A 26,580-nucleotide genomic window follows, 5' to 3' on the forward strand; every position below is an offset into this window, starting at 1 on the left:
TTGATGGTGATGAAGTTGATTATGGTAATGATGACACTGATGGTGGTGATGATGATTATAGTGATGGTGATAGTGATGATGATAACTGTGGTAATTATCATGGTAATGATGATACCCTTGATGGTGATGAAGGTGAGATGGTAACAATGACACTCATGGTGGTGATGATGGTGAGAGTGATGATGATAATGGTGGTGGTGGTGGTGGTTATGATGATGATGGTAATAAGAAGATAAGGAGGTTGAGGAAGAGGAAGAAGGAGAAGGATTAGAGGATCTAGAAAATTATATTTCAAAATTAGAACAAAAGATGTAATAATTACTAGACTCTGAGATGTAATGACTGAGAGGATAATCATTCCAGAAACTTTTTATTTTTTTGCAGTTTTTGACGGTTTGAACCACCATCTCCGGCATATGGGGCCAGTGCCTTGCTCCTTTGCGCCACAGGCACCACTCAATTCCAGAAACTTTGAATCAGTCTTTCTGCCTGTCTCTCATCCTTCTTGATGCACATTTTCAACTCCATTCATGGTACTGCTATGATTAATTACATATGTTAAAAAGTTAATTTCAGATACCATTCAGGGAGTGGATGACCTGTGTGAAATAAGTTGTGGTGCTGTGAAATTCAATCTATAAAATGATTTTAGTTTCTATATTAAAAGTGTGTGAATAAAATATTTAAGATTGTTTTTAGAAAGGATCTGTGCACTTACATATGCTGCTTTCTTTTCCTGGAGTGTCCTTCTCTATGGAAAGCTGGTGCAAGGCGGCAGGGCCCCCACAGCTTGGGGAACATTCAGGAATGAACCCCCAACTGTTTCTCCTCCTTTCCCAAAGCAACCACATTCCTTTCTTCATGCTCCCCCCCACCAAGAAGTCACTAGCTTTCTTTGTCTAGTTAATTTTAAGGAACTATGCAGAGATCCTTGTGATCTTTCCATTTTCACTTCTTATCCTCCTAGGTTAACAAAGTTGAGTAGAAACCATTACATGCAGCATGATTTGTCTTTATTAAAGTCATTTACATTTTCCAATCATACAGTAAGACCAAAGATATGCCTTTTGTCTATGCTACTTCCTCTTAGACAGCCCTGTTGAGATATTATAACATAAAAGCTGATTTTGTGCTTTGGTGCTGGCTGCAACCATCAGCTCCGTCAGACCTCCCCCCTAATCCCATCTTTCATCTCTGTGTCTCCTCTTGTGTTGTATTTTCCTCAATCCCCACCACGTCCACTTTGGTTCATTCTCCTTCTCTATGCTCGTTTGTGAAACCGCTCTTCCTTTTTTTTCCCTCTCAATATACTTGTCTTTTATTATTCAGTTTAGATGTCTCCATTTCTGGGAGTCCCCAACCCTAGTTCCCTAAACAAAGAAGAAAAGATCTTACTCTTCCTGTTTGTTCTTGTATTACTCTAATCATAATCCATTTGCCACCTTGAATTTTTATTTCCATGTATAAATGTGTGGACTCCTTTGATTCTTTCTATAAACTCTTTACATGTGTCATACACATATTAAAGGTAAGCTAGAAAATAATGTATAATATGGTATCACCTTGATTTTGTCTCTACTGCATAGAACAGTGGTTCTTAACCTGTGGGTCGCAACCCCTTTGGGGATTAAATGACCCTTTCACGGGGGTTGCCTAATATCAGATATTTACATTATGTAAATTATTACATATTTACATCGATATTTACATTATGATTCATAACAGTAGCAAAAATTAAGTTATGAAGTAGCAACAAAACTAATTTTGTGGTTGGGGGTCACCACAACATGAGGAACTATATTAAAGGGTCATGGCATTAGGAAGGTTGAGAACCACTGGCCTAGAAGGAAATTCAAATCTATTGACTGAAACCAGTTGCTTCATATTACTATGAAGCTATACATTTCCCACAGTACTGGTCTTCAGTTTTTTTTGAACAACCATCACCTTTTCATTCCTTCTTTAAATACAGGGCCTATTTATTAGGTCCTTATTATGTGATATGCAATGTTTTAGGTACCAAAGATAGAGAAATATAACAGACAAGGTTCCTGCCCTCATGAGCATTATATAGTATCTTAAAAGCTTATAAACAACCCCCCCCCCCCAATTCTTATTTGCTTATGGTAGAGCTAACCCCATTGTCTGACTCTTGGAAGGGAGTGGCATGATGCAAATCTAGCTAATTCCCCTGGCTACCTGTATTGGTCTGTAGATGAGTGAGTGATATGTGTAGGCCTAATCAATATCAGCACTGGGACTTTTGAAAGAAATAAGCTTGCTTTCTTTCTGTTTTGGTAGATTATGAATTTGGAGCTGCTAGGGATGAATGTGCTATTTTGTAGGCTAGCTCTGCTGAGAATATACTCACAGAGGAAAGAACCCTATTGAAGGAGAGATTGGGAATCCCTATGGCCTAGATGTATATACACCTGGATCTAGCTATTCCTGAAGTCAATATTTTCCTTACACTTTTCATGTTAAGTAATATCTATTGCTTAAACTGCTTGAAGCTGGGTTTCTGCTATTTGCAGACCTGTTCTATAAACCAGATTACAGTTCTGGCTATATATTTGGTAATTAGCATGAAACTTTCAAATTGTATGTCATAATCCATGTTGCAGTTTTCACTTATAGCAACTAACAAAAGCATTTATTTGCAATAGCTAAGTGAATAGAGCTTCAGATTACCAGGGCTCAAAAGCTAGTATTTTGAGTCTTTGGGAGAATGCCCTCTGAGTACCTCTGCACTTGATCTGTGACTTCAAGTGAGAAACATGTCTTCCTGTGACTTTACATCTTTTGCCTAATGGAGAAGCCATTATCTGATGCTTGATGTGCAATCTCAGTAATGGTCCCAATGTCATATGGATTAAGAAAATCACAGAAATAAGCGGTAGGGATTATAAAGCCTAAGACATTTCACAGACAGAAGAATTGAATTTGCAATGTATTGAGGATTTCATTCTGATCCAAGATTGTTAGAAGCCAGTTCTGATGACATCCAAGGCAGTGATGACTGCAATCCCCCATCTGGGTATTAGCCCTTGTTGAATTTCAAATCTGTTGCTAACTTTCTAACTTTTTCCCTATGTATTCTTTTGAGGATATTCTGGAAACCTGGAAGTTTTAGAAAGTTTTAAAATGAGAAATAGGCACAGCTCTTTGATAGAATCAGATTTCTTCCTTCTTTTCTTTTTTATTTTTTTTTAGAAAGAAATTGCAGAGTGGCTCCCTAAGCTACTTTTCGTAGCAGCCTCAGAAACCATGAGACATGAGATTGTATTTAGAATTGTCTAAGTAAACTTTCATTCCTCCCTTCCTGCCTCTTTTTTTCTAATCTGAGGAGATAGATCTTGAGTCCTTCAATCTCTGTGAAATTGTTTTCACTTTGGTTGTCATATTAAATACGAATTTCTCCTTAATCCTGGAAGCTTTACTTCATTTTTGCACCTTTTCCTATAACCTGGGGATTTAATTTTGCCTTAATGCTACAATTTCTAGATTCTGTTCTTTATGCATGGCATTATGCTTTGGGGTAGACAAAAGGTGCTCAAACGATATTCTCACTTATTGGGGTATGGGGGGACTAGAAAGAGAGAAGGAAGAAGCAAACAGTATTATAATCGAAATTACCATGTTGTACAGCTAAGCTCATTTTACCTGCCCAGTTTTCTTGTAATCCACTGGGATCCATCATCAAAAGCTTATTACTGCCCTGTGCGGTGTTTTATCAGGTACCTACAAAGGACCAGGGTCATCTGCACAGGAAATGAAATGCATAATAACACAAATACAATTAAGCATTTGGGTCATTCTGGCTGTTCAGGCGCTGAATTTCTAGTTCATATTAACTGAAGAGAAGTCTAGCTCCAGGACTTCCCTGGAGACCAGTCAGTGGTAGAAGTCCTCTTTGTCCATGAGCACAAAAGAAGGAGGAAAAGTGAACCTCTGTGGCTGAAGTGGAGCCTATAAATACCTAATAGCATGCTCTATTCATCAAGGGTTGAACTGGACACTCAAATATCACATTCTGCCTAAGATAGACCCTCCCCAATTCCCTCTGGGCAGATTTCCCCCCTGCAGTAGCAGCGTAGGGTGGAGAAAGTGAGCGCGAATACAGACTGCACAGCTGCTGGAGATCCCAGCAGCTTAGCAAAGCCCGATAGCCTGGGCTGCTGCCTCCAGGCTGGGAGTCGGTCTAAGCAATGGCAGAGACAAGGGCGACGAAGGATGACATCATGTGAGCTGCGTCCTCACTGGTGTTAGGAGTCCTTTGTAGCTTACTGCAGGAGCCATGTTGAGCAATGCCATCGTGCCTAAGAAAACTCTTTGATTGCCACGTGACTCTTCTCTAGCTGGTCTCATTCTCTTTGTTTCCTATTCAAATACCACCCTCAGATTTATCCTAAAGAATCAGCTAACGTGGAGTTTCCTAAACCCCGTTTCCAATGACCTAGAACACCTGATTACTATCTATTTGCTTCACTTTGTTTTCCCCTTGGTGTCACCAGCATGAGGAAGGGGCCCATCGCTGGGGCGTCAGGAATGAATCTCACATGTGGACTCTGCTCCACCTGTGCTGTCAGTGTGTGTGTCATTGTGGTCACAAGAAGTTAAAAACTCTGCCTCTTCTTCATCTCGCCTGGTCCTCGTCATTTATCTCACCCTGGCCAAAACCCATGGTTAGAACATGGCATTTCTGCTATGGAGACAGGAAATATCTGAAGCATATTTAATCTCCTAGTCATACCTTTTCATTTTATATACTGAAATGGCTGATCCTGTTATGGTTACACCCAAGTTCAGTAACTTTCTGTTCTGACCAACACTGCCTGTTATTTCCTTCTAGGGACTTTGGTTTAACAAATACAAAACTACCTGAATCTTAAATGTTTTATGTGCAATTTTGTGTTACGTACTTATATGGCAGTAAATTAAGTAAAATACATTATATGACATAGTATCCTTTAAAAAAAAAATCAACTGTCCCAAGAAGACAGAATCTGTAAGAGCAATAATGATTTTCCTTTTTCTCTTCCTATGTGTGTTCCAGCCCATAGAATAATATACAGCACGTGATAAGCAGCCCATAAGTATTTTTGAGTGAATAAAGGAGTAGAAACAGGTACTGTACCTGGCGGACATATTATTTTAAAATTGAGTAACAGAAAAGCATGGTAGAGAAATAGAGAAAAATAAAGGAATTCGCCAGGAGAAGCAGAGATGAGGAAAAAGATCAAAGATCCTTGACCCTCTAGAGCTCCTAACTTCAATTCTTCTTGAAGTCCCCACATTAGATCCCTTTAGTCCTTTAGTCTCATGCAAGATCTCTTTTCCTCTTGAGCAGGTTTGAGTACAATTCTCCTTATGTGCAACCAAAGAAGAGGCATACAGAAGGATCTTCATGAACCTTCCTGGGTATAGTGACCTACACAGAACAGAAGGTTTGATTTGCCCCGGAGAGGATTTGGATTGTATCCCTTACCCGAACTCTGCTTTCTGACCCAAGTCAACTATCAGAGTTCTGAGAAGGAGAAAGACATGGGAAATTACAATTAGCACTGCTTCTGTTCATCGTGGCTGTGGACTGATTTGCCTTGTCATGGGGCCAGTAGCACATCCCTGTAGCTATTCATTCCGACAGCACTTGGGGATACTTGTCCCCCTGAGAGGCCATTGGAAGCATCTTTTTATTGAGTTTCCTGTATCCTATTTACTCTCTGAGTTGAGAAAGTGAGGGCCATGGTGAAATGCTCTTGGTGTGGTTTGGTTTTTTCCATTTCATTTTCACTGTTCAAAGGGGGAAAACGAATGAGGTTGGGAAATTTGTCAATTTTGGGTGACTAAACAAGAAAAACATTTTTTTTCTCAAATTTACAAGATTGTTCTAATAAGCTCTCCAAATGCCAATGGATGATTAGTTTCTGCCTTTTAGTCATAGATAGGCATTTGCCATTTCCAGCTGAGATGTGACTAGGGTGAAGAGAATGCTTTCAGAGGTTGAGGGAGGAACCAGCAGTGTTGGTGCACCCAGAGACTCGCAGTGCCCAGAGCCGATACGACCTCTAGACCTGAAGGAACAAAGGAAGGGCACAGCATCCCTGGACTCCGTAAGGAAAGCTTCTCGGAGAAGGGACCCATCACTTCCCATAGGGGAAAGAACACAGGAGCCGTGAACAGTACACAAGAAAGCAGGGAGGTGGGAAGAAAACCCAACCCACCCACCCAGTCCTCTATTCTCCTGCCAGGAACCGTCCAGCAGAGTCCATTTGGAGACTGGAGGCCAAGGCACACCTTGGTGTGACCCAGCAGTGTAGTCCTGGGTACAAGAGAGGGAGAAGAATGGATTTCAGAAAGAATAGTCAGCACATCCAATTTTGAGTAGTCTTCTAGCTTTGGGGTTTGGTCAACTTGCAGCAATCACTGTGAGAGAGCCGTTCTGATATAACAACATTGTATTATAGTGTGTATTATACTAAGAGCCGCCTCTCTCTTTCCTTCCACTTGACTATTTCTTGCTATCAACTTGCCTATTACCGTCTTTGGAACATTTCCAAAACTCATGCTTACCTTGATCATTATTCACGCCTGAATCACTTCCCACAATGACTGTGATAATTTCCTTCTTTACCATCTCCTTAAGCCCTTACTGTTCAAACATCGGGGGGTCTAGACTGAGTCATCCAAACAATTTTCGTTTTCCAACAAGCCAGCTTTGTCATCCTCAGTGATATATTTTTTTTCATTGCTCTTTAAAACCAGTCCAGGATGTCTCTACTGATTTTTGAGATTCCTCGCTGAAGGACTTACTAATTTCTTTGAGTGCATATATACCTTACAGCTCATTCCTGCCACCACCTTATGAAGGCTTCAAAATACAGCAGCACTCATTTAGAGCTAAGTATGCTTTTTTGAAAAATTTTCAGGCAGTCACTCAATAAGTTCATTCAAGAAAACAGTAATTGTATGCATCATATGCTATCAGGTACTACTGTAGTGAATGTTATAATGAATTTGTCAAAATAGAAATGAGGTTACTCAATATTTTGTAATCACATCAACAAACATTTATCGAGAGGATGCTGTTTTGATCCAGAGACTGAACTGGATTTAGGTACCTGAGACACAGCCCTCACCTCAAGGAGCTTAATAATGTGACCCCATCCCCTCTTCTTCAGGCAGGGATGAAGCATCTGCATAAAACACAGCTAGACCATGTCACTTCCCTGCCAAACCCTTCAAGCTCTCTGTCAGGTTTAGGTTAGTGAAAGAAAGGATTATTTACAATCTCGTTTCTCCTGATCCATGAGGGGCGTGGGAGGAACAGCTCAGGGAAAGGAGGCGGAGGTGTCTCAGCGTCCCCTCCTGTGAACTCTCTGACATCACCTTTTGGTGTGTGCTGGCAGGAGTGCCCGTCCCTTGGTCATGCTTTGAGGGGGTTGTACCTGCTTGCCTAAGAGCTATGGTGAGCAAGCCTGGAATGTGTGGACTGATGGGACATGGCTCCTAGGAAAACCATGCAGCTCTGTAGCCCTCTGGATATAAAATGAAGATGCACCACATGGTTCTAAATGACGTGTACTGTGTGGACACTGTGGGGAGTTCTCAGGTGCCAACCTGGGCCAGGAACGGGCAAGGTGGGGAGAGAGATCGTGAGAAGGCCACGCACTGGCTTTGCCTGAACCAATTGATCATTTGTATCCTTGAAATTGTTGATCTCTTACATGTGTGAATCTGATTAGATGATTCCAACTGTTGTGTCATCTTAAGACTAAACTCCTTCCGTCTTTGTCAAGAAAAGGAGAGTTTTGAAAATCTAAGCAGAGCTTCCCTGTGTGTGCTGGCTGCTCCCCTTCTTCCCCTCCCCTTCTTCTCCTCCCTGTCCTTGTGGCTGCTGTTTTCAGCCTTCAGCACCTCCCACCAGGCCTGATCCTCTGTGTGGGCTCATTGCTCTGCCCAGAAAGCCCTTTTGTCCTTGACTCATTTTCTCAGCTGATATTTTTAAAGCAGGGACCGTGTGTCAAGCACTGTTGTACACCCTGGACATTCACTATGAGTACAGGAAATACATCTACAGGGTGTGAGGATCACAAAAAGGCCAGGATGATTACAGCTGAGAGAAGGCGGGAGGCAGCAGAGGAGAACAGAGTCAGGCAAGGACTGGTCACATGGGGACTCAGAGGCCGGCATGAGGATTTCTGATTTTATTCAGCGAACACAAGATACTGGAGTATTTGGAGGAGGGACATGCCGTGTTCTCTCCTTCTTTTTGTTTGTTAAAGGATGTGGTAATTATTGTAGAGTCATATCAAAGACCGGCAGAAGCACAGGAATAGAAATTGGGGCAATGCCAGTGATCAAAGCCGAAAAATCTATTATATATAAACTGATTTATACCGCTTTGTACATTTCTTAATATGCAAATGTGAAGAATTTACATACCCTGTCAACATGGCAGGCATATGCCTGTAATGTTAAGGGAATCAGATGCAGGAGTCATGCCAGAAACCAGACGTGTGCCTACAGGTGGCTCCTGGCTTCCAGCACAGAGCATTTCTGGGAGGCAGCTCACCGCAGTAGGAGCACACACGTTGAGCAGCCAGGAATTTTCTGAGCCTGCCATTTGAGCTCAGGCACATCTATTAATTTCTCTGATCCCTAATTCCTAGTAAACGACATACAATTTATGCTAAAAACAAACAAACAAACAAAACACCAATAGCTCACCCTCATGTTTCCCTACAGAGACACAGGAGAAGCATCTCTGCTCACTCACATGTTTGGTAGTTGACCTCCACTGGTCCTAGCTTCTTTTTAAATGTTGGAATCATGGAGATTTTGTCACTTAATTTCCCCTCCCGCCTCCTAGTAGTGCAAGGCACGGATGTCAGATGAGCAGGTTGACTCTAACTTTTCATCAGGTGGAAACTCCAAACTCAGTGGGATGTTGGAAGGGGATACCCCTTTGACAATTCACCTGGGACAGCCTGCAGCCCAGCCATACCACAGCGCAGCACAGTCTGAACTCCAGCTCTCTGCTTCTTTTCTCTACGTCTCAATTTCTTGCAAACCCAGGTAGAGAATCAGGTTGTCATTTATCAATCCCCTGACATGTCAACAGAGCAGGGTATTTGCTAAGAAGTCATGCTGAGGGTGGGCTGCCTGGTCTGTCCCCTGGTCTGAGTCAGCATCTCAATTCCAGCTTCTTCCCAGGATCATCCACATCATAAATGCACTAAGGAGTCAAGAAAGTAACAGGTGCATTGTGTTGAGTTTGGAATTGTACTTAGCACATGGTAACAAGTCAGTTAATGGTAGCTGGTATACTGGGTTAAAAAGGAATGCATGCTACATATGGCTGCACATTTTATTATAATGCATATTGAGGTACACAGGATACTTCAGAAAGAATGCAGAATAACTGGTTATAGTCCTGATTCTGAGGAACAGACCTGGGAAGTGAGGCCGGGGGTAGCGGAGAGATTTAATTGTACATAGATTATTTGTACTGGTGGAATTTTTGTACAATGTGTATGTGATACTATTTCTAACCCGTGGTTAGAAATGTACATACACATTGTATAAAAGTCACTTAGAACAATCCCTTAGAAGAATACCCCAACATACAGAAAGTATATAGTCAGTGTTGACTAATATAACCCCTAGGCTGTTTTGGATGTTAAATTGAGTAGTATTAATTAACATGGGTGATGCCTATCATATAATAGACTCTCAGTAATGGTAGGTAAAAGAAAAGATATTCCATTAACTGTTAGATGAATTTGGATTCTTTGGTTGTTAGTTATAGAAACTCAAGTCAAACAAGATCAAACAGGAGAGATGAGACTGTACTGTTTATTGGTTCAGGAACTTGACAAGTACATGAGCGTGTTTAGCTTCAGGTGCAGCTGGAAAATGGGTTTTTGGGGGTGTGGTTTCCCCATATCTGGGTTCAGAATTCCTCATGTCAATGTTAGCATTCTCAGGAGCTTCTGTGTGGTGGCTTGGGCCGACCAGTTAGGTAGTACTCTCAGGAAAAGGGGATTGTTTCTTAACAGCAATCCCAGCCAGAGTCCTAGGTCTGTACCACTCTGATCTGGGTTGGATCACGTGCTCCCCCTCCTTAATCCTAGAGTCTAGAAAACGCTGATTGTCCAAGCTTTGTGGAGGGAAATCTCACATGAATATAAAGAACAGAAAAGAGAAAACTCCCACACAATATTTAGGGTGCTGTGCCAATAAAGAAGAAAAAGAAAAATATATATATTATCAACAGATAAAAGAGCAAAAATCAATAAGGAGGATGACTAAAGCCAACTTCTGACTGTATGTGTGCTGTATGCCCTCTGGACCTTGGAAAAAACAGAACTTCTATTGAGCAAAACGGTAAAATAAAATAATAGGATGGGATTAGGTAATGCTGTATGCTGGAATGTGCAATGTGATTTAGAAAAGTGGGGGCTACATGGAGTTATATTCTGTGTACCGGTTGTCATGCTATTACAGTGAATTTGATGCTGTGGTGTATAATTAGATGTTCTCTGCTATATATTTAAGTGTACTTATGTTCCATCATTTTATAGACAAATTTCTTCCTTGATTTTCATTGCTTTGTGCTGAAAATGTTTCTCATGTTTTCTTAAAATAAAAATTAATTGCTTTTCAATGAACCCTGCGAGCAAGATGATGTGTCTCCCAGGAAGTATTTCATAATCAGTCAGTTTCCAAGTACTGCGTGTATAACCCAAACTATTCTTAATTGGCTTGAAACTGACATTTGCTAATTTTTCTTACTAATTTTAACTGAAAAAAAGAGAGAGAGAGAGAGAAATAGCAAAAGGAAAAGACACTCAAACTAAATTTGGGAAATTTTTCAACTTGACATTCTTGAGACATTACAAATTCTTAGTTAAGTAATTGTAGCTGTTTAACAAACAAACCCCAAATTGGCAGTGGCTTATGCACAAGAGAAATTCCTTTCTAATGCGTGTAAAATCCAAACAGGTATTGTGTATAGACAGCTTCCCAACAAGTAAAGATTTCAAGGCCCAGGCAGGCTCCTTCAGATCTCAGTTCCATTGCCTCCAACTCATGTTTCCAAGGTTACCTACGTGTCTGCATCAAGGGAAGGAACAGGATGGAGGGGGGAGGATTCTGCAGAATCTCTTCAGGACAAGCCTGGAGGTGGCGGGACTGTGTCCCTTCACATTCCGTTGGTCACACTGGCCACTTCTATTGCAAGGGAGCCTGGAGCAGTTCTGTACCACGAATAAAAGGAGGTAGTGGAATTTTGGTGGTGATTTTTTGGTTTGGGGCTTTTTTTGGCCATGAAATTTGTATGGATCTGTACATATTCGGTAGAGTAGGAAGGTCCCACTGAACAGAGGAGTGTCCTGCCTATTGGTGAGGAATCTTTCTGTATTCATCATGAGTTACCGTGCGTGAAATTCACTAGCGGCATGCAGGTGTGCCTAACCGGGTGATAGTATCTGATGTGAAAATCCATTCTCAGAGATCTAAACCCAATAGTTAGGCAAATTATATCGAGTGCACTGAGACGAATGCAGACGATTATTTATTTTTGAGTATTACATATAATGGCTTGGTACTGGAAAATTGTAGTGTACGTTTAACAGGATACAGTGTATCCCTTAGATGTGATGATATATATGTGGAAAGACAACTTGGATGATGAATGGTTAAGCCCAGGCATTTTAATTTAAAAAAAAACATGCTTATTACAGTCCCTAATCCCACGAGGCATATGGGCTTAATCTCTGTCCCCAAGGGAATCTAGTGGCCTGACTCTCCCCCCACCTTTCTTTTTCTCTCTCCATCCTTTTTTTCCTCTCTCTCCCTCTCCCTTTTTTACTCCCTCTCTCCCGCCTCCTCTTTTCCCCTCCTCCTTTCCTTTCTTTCCCTCCCTCTCCTTTCTCTCTCATACTCAAACCTCCCTGTACCCCTTTCCCCTCCCAGTCACTGACCAGATGTACAGTAGACAGGAGGACTTAGTCTCTTTCCTTGAGGTGCAGGCCAACTAGCTGTCTTGGAAAAGACTGTAGTAGACTACAATCTGTACTAAAGAGTAGAGTCTGTACCAAAAATGTTAATGTGATTATCTCCAAATGGTGAGATTATATAATAACAATTTTTAAAATCCATTTGCTATCTGTAATTATAAACTCATCTACTATTTAAAAACACTATTTGTATATTTTAGAAAATAATGAAAGTTTTTAAAGAGACAATTATATTCTACTGTGATGATTTCCATTTTCTGCTAATAGTCTCCCAGGAATAAAATACATAAAATTAACATTATTTAAAAGGCCAAGACCAAATGACATTTACAACTGAGGTCGTTGGTACCACAAGGTACAGGAAATGTGTGTCACCTGCCCTATGAGAGTATTCTTTATCATTTTATTTTCAACATGTACATATACTAATATGTTCCTTTTGGAAAGACATCTGGAGAACACTTAGAGAACTAAAAATAGACCTGCCATTTGACCCTGCAATTCCTTTATTAGGTATATTCCCAGATGACCAAAAATCGCATTACAACAAAAATATTTGTATCCGAATGTTTATTGCAGCCCAATTCATAATTGCCAGGTCATGGAAGAAGCCCAAGTGCCCATCAATCCACGAATGGATCAACAAACCATGATGTATATACACCATGGAATACTATGCAGCTACAAAGAAAGATGGAGACTTTACGTCCTTCATGTTCACATAGATGGAGCTGGAAAATGTTCTTCTTAGCAAAGTATCACAAGAATGGAGGAAAAAGTATCCAATGTACACACCCCTATTATGAAACTAATTTATACCTTTTATATGAAAGCTATAAGCTAATAACAGCCTAAGAATACAGGGAGGGGGGAGGGAGAAGGGAGATAATGGGTGGAGGGAGGGGGATTGGAAGGATCACTTCTGAGGTTTATCTTACAAGGGTACAAGTGAATCTTTCTAAGAGTAGAATGTGAACGTTTTAAAACAATAACTAAGAAAATGACATGAAGGCTATGTTAACCAGTTTGATGGAAGTGTTTCAGATAGTGGGTGAAAACCCCACACTGTACCCCAGAAGTGCATTAATGTACATAGTTACCATTCATGAAAAAAAAATAAATAAATAAAAATAAAAAATAAAAAAAAAACCATGTATGGTATTTCTAGATTATGACCCAAGAGAAAAAGATTGTATCGTACACAGTGTTTTCAGCACCCAATACCGTGTCCAAATGCCATTCCCTACTCCATACACATTGATGAGGGTTGACATGTTCCTCAGACTCCACTGATTCTTCCAGACTAGGAATGCCAACATCTGGTATTTGCACAGGGTTCGTAGCCTCTGAGCCTAGGGTGAGTGCCCCAATATTGTTCAGGTGTGGCGTCACAAAGGGAGGGCAGACGTTCAAGGAGGTGGAGTTTCCTTGTCTTTTACGTGATTGTAAGACTTGATTGCTCCTTCAAATTTTATTTCCGTAGAATATTAAGAATGAGAGGAATTCCTGGAGCCCATGCCTCTGTCCCTGGAGTTTAGCTTACCGTTTCCTTTGATTTGCCTCTGGCTGTACTGTTATTGAAGACTACTGACAACTGAAGACTATTGATGTTATTAAGGACCCTGACAGCTCGCAGAGGGCTTGCAGCAGGGGGGCTCCTGCTGTCTGTAATCCCATCCTCAGCTTTCATGTATGCTGCCCCTCTGCTCTGCATGTAACAAGGCCAATGGGGCTGGACACTGTCACCCAGGCAGGGGGGACAGGGAGTGCAAAGTGCTTTGGGGAGAAGAGATGCATTTGAACTAAATGATGCTAATTCTATGTGCAGAGATTGGAATGCAGGAATCCTAACAGAGAGCTCCTGGGGCTGGGGAAGGAGACAAGTAAGGCCCCTGAACACAACCTGGACACCAGCCTGGAAAGGGGCACTGGAGTGGGTCATGACAGCATCTCTGTCCACAGTGCTGCTGTAACAAAATCCCACAGACCATGGGATTTATAAAGACAGAAGTTATTTCTGACAGTTCCAGGAGCTGGGAAGCTCAAGATCATAGTGCTGGCCCTGGTGTCTGGTGTGGGATGGTCTGTAGGGGAGGAATGCCATGTCATCACGTGGGAGAAAGGGTGCAGAAGGGGGTGGCTTTTTCTAAACAAGCTGCTTTTATCAGGTCATTAATCCACTCTTAAGAGAAAGCAAAGCCCTCATGACTTAATCACTTCTCAAAAGGTCTCACTTCTTACTAAAGCCACACTGGAAATTCAGTGTCAGCATGAATTTTGGAGGAAGCACACATTCAAATGCCAAAGGGGGGCCTTGCTAGGCTCTGTAGAAAGTTCCAAGCACCGGACGGTGCCTGTGGCTCAAAAGGGTAGGGCACCGGTCCCATATGCTGGAGGTGGTGGATTCAAATCCAGCCCCGGCCAAAAATGGCAAAAATAAAATAAATAAATAAATGTTTAAAAAAAAAAAAAAAGAAAGAAAGTTCCAAGCACCGTCTTCTTAGCAAGCCACAGAAACTAAGGATGGTTTATACCCTGAGGGCACAGCAGTAGCCTGCCCCTAACATTCGCAGTATCTGAGCAGATACGTGAGCAGAGTCCCCACTTACAACTTTGGTTTGGATTCCCCCAGGAGCAGGCCCTGAGACAAGCATTTGGATTTAATTATCTTTTTATTGAGGTGATCCTTGGGAGAACAGACCCAGGGAAGGGGCGTGTGCAGACCTGCAGGTGGGTTTGGCCTGTTGGGGAGCACATTTTAGGGTCCTGCTGTAGCAGATGCTGGTGTGGCTGACTCCTAGCCTCACAGCATTTGCAGCAGCCCTGCAGGCAGAGCTTGCAGGTGCCAAGTGCAAGTGCCTGGGACTTTTCCTGGGGGTTCTGTCTGGAGGCAGAGTCCATTCCACTCTTGTGTGGACAGGCTGGAGGTGTGGTGAGTTAATGCCCCTCGGGGCCTCCTTCAACACTTGACTGACAGGAGATAGTGGGGAAGGGTCCCTGTCCTCCTCCTGCCCCCAGGTAGGCTATCTGGGGCATATCCCACACTGACTCCCAGTCCAGTTACCGATAGTGACTGCCATGCTCACTAACAAACCATTTTGTAACATCCTTCCTTCTCTGTCTCACTTCCACACTTTCTGTCACCATTCATAGTATTATTTTCCAAATTAAGCATAGTCTTAACATACCTGAGCACATGGAGTGTCATCTGGAAGAGAGTGATGGGCTCCAGGGGATCATGTCCCTTTGGCCTCGTTAGGGGAGAAACAGGACAGAGTTCTGTCACACATGGGGCTTGGCCCAGAAGGACACCACCTGCCCCTTAGTGGGACCTGATCAATGGTGCTTGTATTGTAATCATGACATAAAAAAAAAATAACAAACTAGGTTTCCAAATTCTTCTTTATTGTTCTGATACATTCCAGTTATTTCGAATATATAGAAGAAAGCTATGTGTAGGTGTGATTTTAGATAATAAGCTTTCTTGACATTTCTTTGGAAATCACTCTTCAAATGAGCTAAGAATGCTGAACTGCCTCTAACTGCTCCAAGAAAATGGGGACAGATGAAAGAGAGAAGATTCCATCGTTTTCCACACATCAAGAGTTGGAAAAAAGTGTGTTAGATCTTTTGAGAAAGGCAACGGCATGAAGTCTATTTCATCACCGACAGAGTCAATACACTACCTGTCAAATCCCTGGAGCTCTGGGTGACTTTTCCTCAAATACACTAGAATCTTTGCGACCTTTCTAGAGCATGGGGTAATATTTTATACCAAACAAAATTGCTGAGCAAAAACATTAGTCAAGGGAGCAGACATTTAATTATCCTGTTGTGCGCCCAGCACTGTAGAGAATATAAAGTGTCCCTTGGAGAAGTGGACGGTCCAGGCAGAGAGTTAAGGGATATTTGATGCACTAAAGCAAGTGCTCAAAACGTGGTCTCAAAAATAAGAAACTAAATAAAGATCAATTCAAAGCAAGTTCAAGATTTTAAATAGAGTTTATACACCTATGTTTTGGCAGGTGCCAACTAAATTAGAGCAAAATCATTGCAAAATGCAGATCAAGGACTACCCCACGGAAGGGATTTTGTGAATGAAGCACTACAGACCTGCTGAAATATTCTAACAGAGCCACGCACGCCCCTGAGAGGAACACCAAGTTCTGCACTGACACTTGGCGTAAGGTTCAGGTGGGGCATGGACATCGGTATTTGGGGAAGAAACTCCCCATTCCAACCACACACCTGTAATGTTTGTGCTCAAAGTGATGACCCCAAATAACTGGATATTCAGATTAAATGGCATTTTTTTTTTTACCAATTTTCAAATGACTCAACTTCAATAAAGTGCAGTTAATCTTAAAACTGTGTGAACTATAATTCATCACTGATTTTGAAAGGCACAAGCTTAAAATATTTTAAGCATTCATAGAGAATATTTATGACTCACATTCATCATAGACCAATGTTTAGCAAAACCTTGGGTGTGTGCTAGAGTCAGTGTTTCGAAAATTACAATGCCTAAGCTTTAACCAAATTATGTCAGACGTATCTGGGGTGGGGACTGGGCCTCTCTGTAAATTTTTTCAAAGACTTCTGGAAGATTCTACTAGGAGGCCAAAGGTGAGAATTACAGTATTAGACAAAAGAAGGATAAAGAAACTACACTGGCATGAATCTGTCCAGATTCTGTTGCAGATGAGTCTTTCAAAAAAGAAACGTCAATACAGGTTCCTGACAGCATGCTTTTTAAGCATTTGTTCAATGAGAATGATATTTATTTTTGTAAGCTTTTAGGTCATTTGAATTTCAGAGTAAAAGAAATTTTTGAAGGTTTGCTTATTTGCATACTCTTGAACCCCCGCCCATGTAAACATGTTCTCAGTGATAAAACCAGGTGTTTGCCCTTTTCAGTGGCACATACCAGAAAAGGAACCAAATAACCATATTGAGGGGATCTTGAAAACCCAGGTGTAAAAAAAGCTAATGAAACTCTTCAGACTTAACTGAAATTTAAAGTTGGCCAAAGAGGATGTTGCATTTAAATTAGTAAAAGAACCTTCCAGGAACCTTCCTCGGATGTATTCTTGGGGTTTGTTTGAAAATGATTGGTAAGTTTTCAAATGCTGATTTTTTTTTTTTTTTTTTTTTTTTTTTTTGCAGTTTTTGTCTGGGGCTGGGTTTGAACCTGCAACCTCTGGCATATAGGACTGGTGCCCTACTCCTTTGAGCCACAGGTGCAGCCCCAAATGCTGATCTTTTGTAAATATTTTGTTCTACGGTTTTCTTCATTTGATTTCTTTAGTTATCAGAGTAGTGTATGTGATGAGGGAATGACTTTAAAAACCTATTTGAAAAAACAGCGATCTTCCGTAAAATAGCCAGTGTCAATAACCTTGTTAGATTTCCACATCTTGCTATGCTCCTACGAACATTTATTTTGCAGTTATTTCAGTATTCCAACAAGTTCTTACAAAACTGGGATCTGACGTGGAGCTGCAATGTGCTTTTTCACTTCGTGTAGCCTGGTTATGCCTTTGGATTGATAGATAGAAGATTTCCATTTCTGGAATCCTCACATGAGGATTCTGAAGGCAGCACGATTAACTCAAGCATTCCTTGATTGAGGGAGGGACATTCTGGCTGTTTGCAGTTTACCACACTCCACACGCAGTGATGCAATAAATACATAATCACGAGGAAGATGGCTCAGCCATGCTCCGTGATGTCTAGGGACTCAGCTGGTCTTGCTCACATGGCTGGGGGCTGGATCAAACAGCTTGATGAGAGCCATATGTCTGCGACCTCCTTCTGGCTGTCAGCTGGGTAACTTGGTTCTATGACAGATGGCCTCTCCACATGGCTAGCTTGGGGTTCCTAACAACGTGGTGGCCTCAGGTTTCCAAGGAGGGTTGGTCCCAGGGGATAGGCCTCAATCATTGACCAAGGCTGGTCCATTGGCCAAGCCCAGGCTGGCACCTGTGTGGGTGTATGTGTGTGTGAGAGAGAGAGTTTGCGTGTGTGTGTGTGTACACACACAAGCATGTGTGGTTAGATAATTTTGTGAATAGTGGGGATATGATTCATTAAAAGCCACCAAAGAACAGGGTGCCTTAGTCCAAGGATATATACACTTCTAATTTCTATAAACGCTGCCCATTTACTCTCCCCAAACATCGTGGCAACTAACATTATCACCAGTAATATGTGAGATAGTGCATTTCCTAAGTAGATGGTCATAGCAAATGTGAATTATTCTAATCTGATGATATTATCACTGAAAAATATCATTTTTAATTCCCATTTCCTTTACTAATAGTCAGATTGAAAATCTTTCCAGAGATGAGTTGGCAAATTACACTTCCTCTCCTGTAAATTATTTTATGTATATTTTTGTTTAGGAGATTGTTTGTCACAGTTTTTAGGATTTATTTTGTATATTCTTCCTTAAGTTCTACTCTGGTCGGAAGTGCTGTTCTAGAATTTAAACTTCACGTGTGTCCTAGGCCTTGCTCTGTGTGCTGCTCTGCTCACGTGGCCATGTGCTTTACAGTGGATCAGGATTTCTGCGTGTACTTCTGGTTAGTTACATCTAACTGGGTATATATTACATAGTGTTCATCCACTGTGGGTTTTTTTTTTTTACATTTTTCATGATCATGGGTCCATAATAGTTGTATTTATAGGGCACATGGTTTCCGATACAGGCATACGAAGTGAATTAATCAAATCAGGATAGTCAGGGTTCCCATCATCTCAGGCAGTGGTCATTTCTTTGTGTTAGGAACTTTCCAGTTCCTTCCTTGCAGTTCCTTTAGAGCCCACACTAGCTTACTATTGTTGTGCTGTCATCTCCGCCACCTTTCTTTGACCTATGCTCCAGCAAGGGAGCCAGGGTGTCTCCAAAGCTGCACAAACTGGGTTGTGACAAAAGTCCTCACACGTGTCCCCTGCTGGCCCCGTGTGGGAACCGCCTGGGACCCATCTCAGAAGTGGACTGCTGGGCTTAACAATGTGTCCATTTTGTTTGAGTAAGTTCTTCCAGGTTGTTCTCTGGGAGGTTGCACCGGCCGCGAAGAAAGGCTCCCGCTTACCCTGCATTCTCACCTACACGGAGCACTGTCCAACTTTCTAGGGTTGATAACAGATTTTTCTAGTTCCTAGGACAAAAATTTCTAGCTTTCTATCCTCCAGTGACTGAACATGGCCCTTTGAAGAAGATAAGGCTCAGAACCAGACCATCAGGTGTGATAAAGCATTCCTAGCATCACCGAAAGAGCAGCTGGACAGCGCTGCTCCAGGCTCTCCTTGGAGCCCTTTGTGCCTTTGCCTGTCCACAGAGCGTCTCCCACCTGGGTGACTCTGGGAGCCTCTTAGCAGGGTCCCTCCTCCCATCCCTGTCCTCTGCTTTGGAGTCTCAACACAGCAGCCAAGTGATGCTGCTAAAATCCTATTAGCTCCTGGCTGCACTCACGGTCCCAGCCTGTGCAGTGCTCCCCGGTGTTTGCACAGAGCTCCCCTCTCCCTCCTGACTTTGACTGGTGATTTCCTGCACCTTGACCATATGCCTGAAGCCCCACAGGCCTCTTATCTTCCTGAGCCCATGCTGGGGCTCATGGCCTCTGCGCTTAACATTTCCTCACCAGAAGACTTGCTCAAAGATCCGGTTCACAGCAAAAACCTCCTTAAACCACTCTCTTAAAATCGCACCTCAGGCTTTCGTCAAACCCTCCCGTCCTGCTTTTTTCAGGACACGATCATCTTCCCCCATACGTTAGAATTAACTTATTTACTATGCTCTGTTCTGCACCCCGAGCCTGTAGAATGTAATCAACATGAGGGCAGGCATTTTTTTTAAATTTTATGTTCCTTTTTACTGTTTTCTGCCCTCCTATATCCTATATATTTGTGAGAGTGACGGGAGGCAGTCTGTGTCCACCCTGAATTCCCCACTCCCAGAAACTCCACATTCCAATCTTCTCTCTGGAGACGTTCAACCAGCAAAGATCATTCTGTCTTTCCCTGAAATCAAGATGCTTAAAGAATAGCTCAGGGTCCTTAAATTTGATGCAAAGTGGGTTTTTTTAAAAACCTAAGCCTTTCCACGTGGCACCATCCCATTCTTCTTCCCTTAGTGAAAAGAGGACTGTTTTCAGCTCACCTTTCCACAAAGAAAATCAATTATGTGGTGGTCATTTATTCAGCATCAGCCCTGTACCAAGAACCTTGTTGGATTCTTGGACTATAAAGATGATTTAGAGAACGCACTTGTCGCTCATGGGCTCACTCTGAGCGCTGCGTACTCCGGAAGGTCTCAGCTAACTGTAGTGAAAAGAAAAATTTGCACTAGAAGCCCACACAGAACGTAAGAGAACAAAGAGCAGGGACAATTAATTCTGTTCCAGCAGGGCCCCACAAATGTATCTTCCTGCACATTTGGGTTTTACAATTATTTTGAACACAGTTAGCATACTTTAAAAGCTGCTGTAAGATTGGGAGGGCAAAATGCCAAACAGTAAAAGAAAGAGAAAAAGAGATGGAAGGAAGAAAGGAAGGAAAGGAGGAAGGAGAGTGGGAGGGAGGGAGGAACCCAGAGAGAAAAGAGAGAGAAAGAAAAGCAAACAGGTACTCACATTTCATTCCAGCCTCAGTCCTTTCCAAGTAACTCTTCTTCTTAAAGTTCAACTTCTAAAATTAGGCATCCGCATCCTGCAAAGACCCTCTCCCAGGGTTGGGGTGAGTGCGCAGGAATGTCTTCCAGCCTCAGATGTTGGCAGAGACACGATCTGTTGGACGTATCAACATACCTGACCAATTGTGAAACCGAGACAGTCCCCCTGCCCAAATTCTCTCAGTAAATTGAAGAGGTTTTGGTTTACAGGGTGAAGAGACTGTGTGTGTCTATTTCCAAATGAAATTCCTCACTGCATGTTCTGAACTGTCCCGAAGATGAAGAGCCCTTTCAAACAGCCAGCCTTGTGAATTTCATTTCATTTCATTGAATAGACATACGTGGTCACATAACACATAACGACATTTTCATCAATGATGACTACGTATAAAAAAATGGCCATCCCATAAGGTTGTAAAGGAGCTGGAAAATTCCCGTTGCCTACTGATGTTCTAGCCATCACGACATCACCATTACTTTTCTTTAAAAAAGAAAGAAATTTAGTGCATCCTAAATGCTCCATGTTTACAGAGTCCACAGCAGCGTCCAGTCATGCCCTAGGCCCTCACACATGCTCACCACTCGCTCACTTACCCAAAGCAACTTCCAGTCCTCCAAACTCTGTTCACAGTCAGTGCCCTGTCTGGGTGCACCACATTTTGTCTGTCACGCCATATTTTTATTGTACCTTTTCTATCTTTAGATGTGTTTAGATACACAAATAATTACCATGGTGTTAGAGTTGCCTGGAGTGTCCAGCACAGTGACCCGCTTACAGGTGTGGGTGTGTGGCCCAGGAGCAATGGGCCGCACCACACAGCCAGAGTGTGCAGGAGGCTGTGTCATCTCATCTAGGATGTGTAGGCATCCGTGAGGTTTGCACGACAGTGGAATCACCTAATGGTGAACTTCTCAGAACATATCCCGCTCACTAAGCAAAGCATAACTCTCTCCTTACATATGCACGTATGTGTGTACACAGAGGGTGCCAAAAAAATGTATACACATTTTAAGAAAGGAAAAAAAGTATTAACACATTGTAATACTCAAGTCGCATTTAACATCTTTGACTAAAGTTACAAGATACGTGTACAAGATACAAGATAACATATATTATTGGTATATATTATTACGACATTGATACAATTTTTTCCTTTCTTAAAATGCATATTGGTTTTTTTGTTTGTTTTGCCACCCTCTGTATATTGCCCGATTTTCTGTAAACATAGATCTTAAAATAGAGGCAAGGTTTAAGGGGAGGAGATATTTTTGGAATGGAAGATGGAGATCTAGTGAAGACAAAGTGAGACTTTTACAACATCCAGGTCATCCTCCTTCTTGTGGCTTTGGAGTATTATATGGGAGGCGTCTGTATGGTTTCAAGTGCTTACAAAGCGTGGGACCAGCCCAGGGAGCCTGCTCACTCTCTTTCCGTAGGACCATCAGGAAAGACCAGACCTCTCATACTACAGGGGTCGTCCTCAGCCTGTGTGGATCTGGCCACGTCTGCAGACATTTTTGGCAATCAGCACTAGAGTTGCTACTAGCATCTAAAGGGTAGAGGCCCCGGGTGCTACTAGCCTGCCTGTCAAAAATAAAATCACATTTTTAAACAGTATTAATACACATATACACACACACACACATATATGTAGCTTGAATAAATTATTGTGGAAGGCAACTTTTTTTATATTTAGATTCATTCCTATATTCTTATTAATCTAGGTTTTTGTTTTCTATAGCAATAAAAGGAAATGTGACAGTGAAAAATCAGATTGAAGGAATTTTTAGAGATTTGGGGGCATACAAATCAGATTTCAAAGGGAAAATGGTAGGAGGCCGCTCGGAGATGTGGCTGCACAGTGGTGACGAGGGGGTTGCTTATCTTCTACAATGGTTAGTTACTCCAGTCAGGGTTTATAGATGACAGACGATTGGTTCACAGTTTATGGATGGCAACCTAAATCTTGTCTGTGATTATCAGAGACATTAGTAAGAAATAACCAAAAGTTTCTCTTGCATTCCAGATTTAAGCTCGATTAAATTTTGCTTACTTGGCCTAATTGGTTTTGTCTGTTCAGGGAATTCTTAAGCCTGGTCTTCATTTAATTTATTTGTACATCCTCCACTACACTCCAGCTGCCTACAACAAATAATTATTTGGCCCAGAATGTCAAGGTCGAGAAAAACAGGGCCTTCTGCTCTCGCGACGTGGCCAGGTCTGGTATCTGCTCTTAGAGGATGTGAGTTTCAGCGTGACACTGAGCAGCCAGTGCCATCGTGGATCCTAAGGAGCGGTGGGAAGATAAAGACCAGAGTGATGGGGCTCCATCCTGACCACCCAGCTCAGAGGGGGTCACTTGGGCAAGGTGTGGTGCAGCTGTGGTGTCACAGGCAGAGCCTGCTGGGGTGATAGAGCATTTCCATACTGGGTCCACCGTCGTGTTTAAATATAGCTGTGGGTCACTGTGTTTTGAGAAGGAATTTTTGTCCCCCTCTTCATTCTGATCACTGGCAGTAATACTTCTCAGGATAGTGACTCCCTCTGAATTTCCAAAGTGTTGCCTCCCGCTGTTTATACAGGCCATAAAGACAGGCAGACACAAACAAATACAACTTATAGGCCTTTTATTAATGTGACTGAAGTATTATTTGTGGTTGGCACACAGGTTAGGTGGTGTCACTGGAACCTGAGATGCTAAATGCCCTGCGGTGTGCAGTCCTGGTCCCCAGTCAGTCTTCTGATGTCCCACAGGACATGATGTAGATGAAAAACCTACTTGAACATAAAACAACATCATCTTCTAGATAACTATAGTGTATTTTTGCATAGTTTTAATAGATACCAAAATTCTAAGGAATGTAGTCACTGGTTAAATCAAGAGAAGGTTTTTTTTTTTTTTTTTTTTTGTCCAGAACATTTTCAGAAGTGTTCAACTTTCCAGAAAATTCTGTTGTTTTATACCAGACCATATTCCTGCCCTGGCTTCAGCTCCACTGCGTCCTTGGAGCAATTACACTGTATATCTGCATAGTTTGTCTACTAATCACTTTCTTTTAATTGTTCATTATAGAATGATTAAGCCATTATGTTTCTTCTGAATTATGTATGTAAATTATATTATCTATGAATTTCCTTTTGAGACAAAAAGAAGACAAAATATTTGTTGTCATTAAAGCAGCACAGGAGCTGATTGGTCCAAGAAATGAGGTCTGGAACAGGTTACAAATAACATCTATTTATCTGGAAGACTGGAAGATCTGATCCTATTAATTTCCATCTCTGTGTCTCAGTCCATCATCTGTCATTTGAGGAAGCACTGTGTGGCAGAGTCCCTTTCTTTAGCGCCTTCTAAATGAATAGCCTCCCATGTGCAGTAAGGAAGCACAGGGCCAGGGATGCCTGAGGTCCGTGTCCCTCTCTCCCCATTGTCCAGGAAGGGCCTGCCACAGTGGCCTTCTTTGTGGATGTAAAACACCAGGCCCTCCCCTACTTATTCCTTACACTTCAACTTGACAGCCCTTTCCTGATCATCCTGGCTAAGGGGGCGTCTCCCGTTATTTTCTTTCTCAACAATGTTTGTTACTAATTATTGTCTCGTTTGCAATTATATATAAATTAGATACATATTCTTGTCCCCTTGTGTGTTTTCTGTTAAGCCTCCCAAAGTTCAAGTTTCTGAAGGGTTTCAACACCCCTTTGCATGCCCAGTATGTAAGATCATCTCAGGCACACACAGTAGGTCCCAAATAAATATCCTCATGGTGAGTAGATCATGGCAAGCAGCCCTCACAAAGCCCTAGGCTTCTGTATGACCAGTCTCCTCTCTCTTTCTCTGTCTCTCAGATATTTAGAAACTAGAATGTGTTGTCATCCTCTGGAGGTTGATTAAAAACACTTTATTGCTCTTTCATCCAGAAGATATCTCCGGGCACCGTGATCAGAGGCATGAATTGGACAAAGTAGATGGGAGGATGGAGCCAGTAGGGCCATCTTGTGATTTAGTCCTCACTGTAATCTTACCCCAGTTTGCCTGACCCATGGGCTGTGGATTAGTGATGAGCACCCAGGCCTGGGGGCATTCCACAGTCAACATGAAGCAGTTAGGAGCCTGGAAGGCTGGTACTCAGTCACTGCACCCCATCTGCTCTGACAGTGAGTACTGAGACAGCAGATGTGGTCCCAGCAGGACACTGGGCTGGAAGTCAGCTCTGCAGACACTTGGGTCATGGACCTGACTGGAGCACCAGAGACTCTGCTTAACTATCTGTGAACTTAGGTGAAACATCTCACCTCTGAGTTTCCGTTTTATCAGCCGTAAGCTGAGAACAACTATACTGACTTCACCCAGTTGATGAGTTGATGTGAGAATAAACTGTAGTAAAGTATTTAAAGTGGCGATTGTACATGGCCCACAGCAATAAACTGGGAAATATGTAATGTCGGGAGAGAACATAAGCACACACATATTTATTAATCATAAAAACACCATCCCGGTTTTGGAGACTCTCGTGTCCTGTCCTCCCCTGTTACGCGGATGACATTAAAGTGATTGCTTAGCATCCGAGAAACAGCAGTGTCACCCCCCGACCCGGTTTAGTATAGACGTTGCAACAATTTGAAGGGGAGAAAAGAGGTTTTTAAAAAGAAAAACTGGAAGGCCATGATGCACGTTCCCAATCTCTGCGTTTTTTAAAGACCAAACCCCAATGTTGAAACCTCCTGAGTTCTAGCCAAAAAGCCCAACCCAGGGCGTTGGAGTTGCCCTGTTTATTGATTGTAGAAGAACACAGCTTCCAATGGTATGTGTTTAATGATTTGATTTTCTCAATGGTACCTTTTTTTGCTGAGTGCCCACCAGGTACTGCCATAGGCATGTGCAAACATGGTGAACAGGAAGGACCCAAAACAGACAGCTGTGGAGACACTATAGGTTTGGGTCCAGACCACTACACAAAGCAAATATTGAAATAAGAGAAGTCACAATTTTTTGCTTTCTCAGTGGTTATGAAAATTATGTTTACACTTTGCTATAGTCTATTTAAAGCATGTAATAGCATTGTGTCTAAAAAATAAAACTACCCATACACCTTAATTAAAAACACTTTATTGCTTTAAAAAAATGCCAATAAACATTGGTGTCCTCAGCAAGTCATCATATTTTTCTGGTGGACGATCTAATTGATGCTGGTGGCTGCTGGTTGATCAGGGCAGTTGGAGGATCCTGATGGCTGGGTGGGTGTGGCAATTTCTTAAAACAAGGTAGCAATGAAGTTTGCTGTGTTGTTCCTTTCAAAGAAGATTTCTCTGTATCATACAACACGAACCCTGCTGCTACTTTATCAGTTACGTTTATGTCACATTCTAAATTACTTACTGTCATTTCAACAGTGCTCATGGCATCTTCACCAGGCATAGATTTTATTTCAAGAAGCCACTTTCTTGGTTTATCCATAAGAAGCTACTGTTCGTCTGTTGAAGTTTTATCCGGAGATTGCAGCAATTCAGTTACATCTTCTGGCTCTGCTAATTCTAGTCTTCACGCCATTTTTACTACATCAACAGTTACATGAAGCCTGAACCCCTCATAGTCATCCATGATATTTGGAAGCAATTTCTTGCAAACTCCTATTAATGTTGATATTCTTACCTCCTCCCATCAATCACAGATGTTCTTAATGGTACCTAGAATGGTGGCTCCTTTCCAGAAGGTTTTCAATTTACGTTGTCCAAATTCATCAGAAGAATCACCACCTATGGCAACTGTGGCCTTATGAAATGCATCTCTTAAATAATAAGACTTGAAAGTGAAAATGACTCCTAGATCCATGAGCTGCAGGGTGCATGCTGTGTTCGCCGACATGAATACACACCCGTCTCCC

At 42.0% G+C, this 26,580-nt stretch overlaps 1 protein-coding gene across 1 annotated transcript in view; it reads left to right on the forward strand.

Moving 5' to 3' along the window:
* Positions 1 to 26,580, forward strand: part of LOC100944162 (transmembrane protein 132D-like) — a 561,473-nt gene that overhangs the window by 337,349 nt on the left and 197,544 nt on the right. The gene's annotated exons all lie outside the window — the stretch shown is intronic.

The sequence above is a fragment of the Otolemur garnettii genome, unplaced genomic scaffold, assembly GCF_000181295.1.
Source record: "Otolemur garnettii isolate 467f Iridium unplaced genomic scaffold, OtoGar3 scaffold00250, whole genome shotgun sequence".
NCBI classification, from domain to species: domain Eukaryota; kingdom Metazoa; phylum Chordata; class Mammalia; order Primates; family Galagidae; genus Otolemur; species Otolemur garnettii.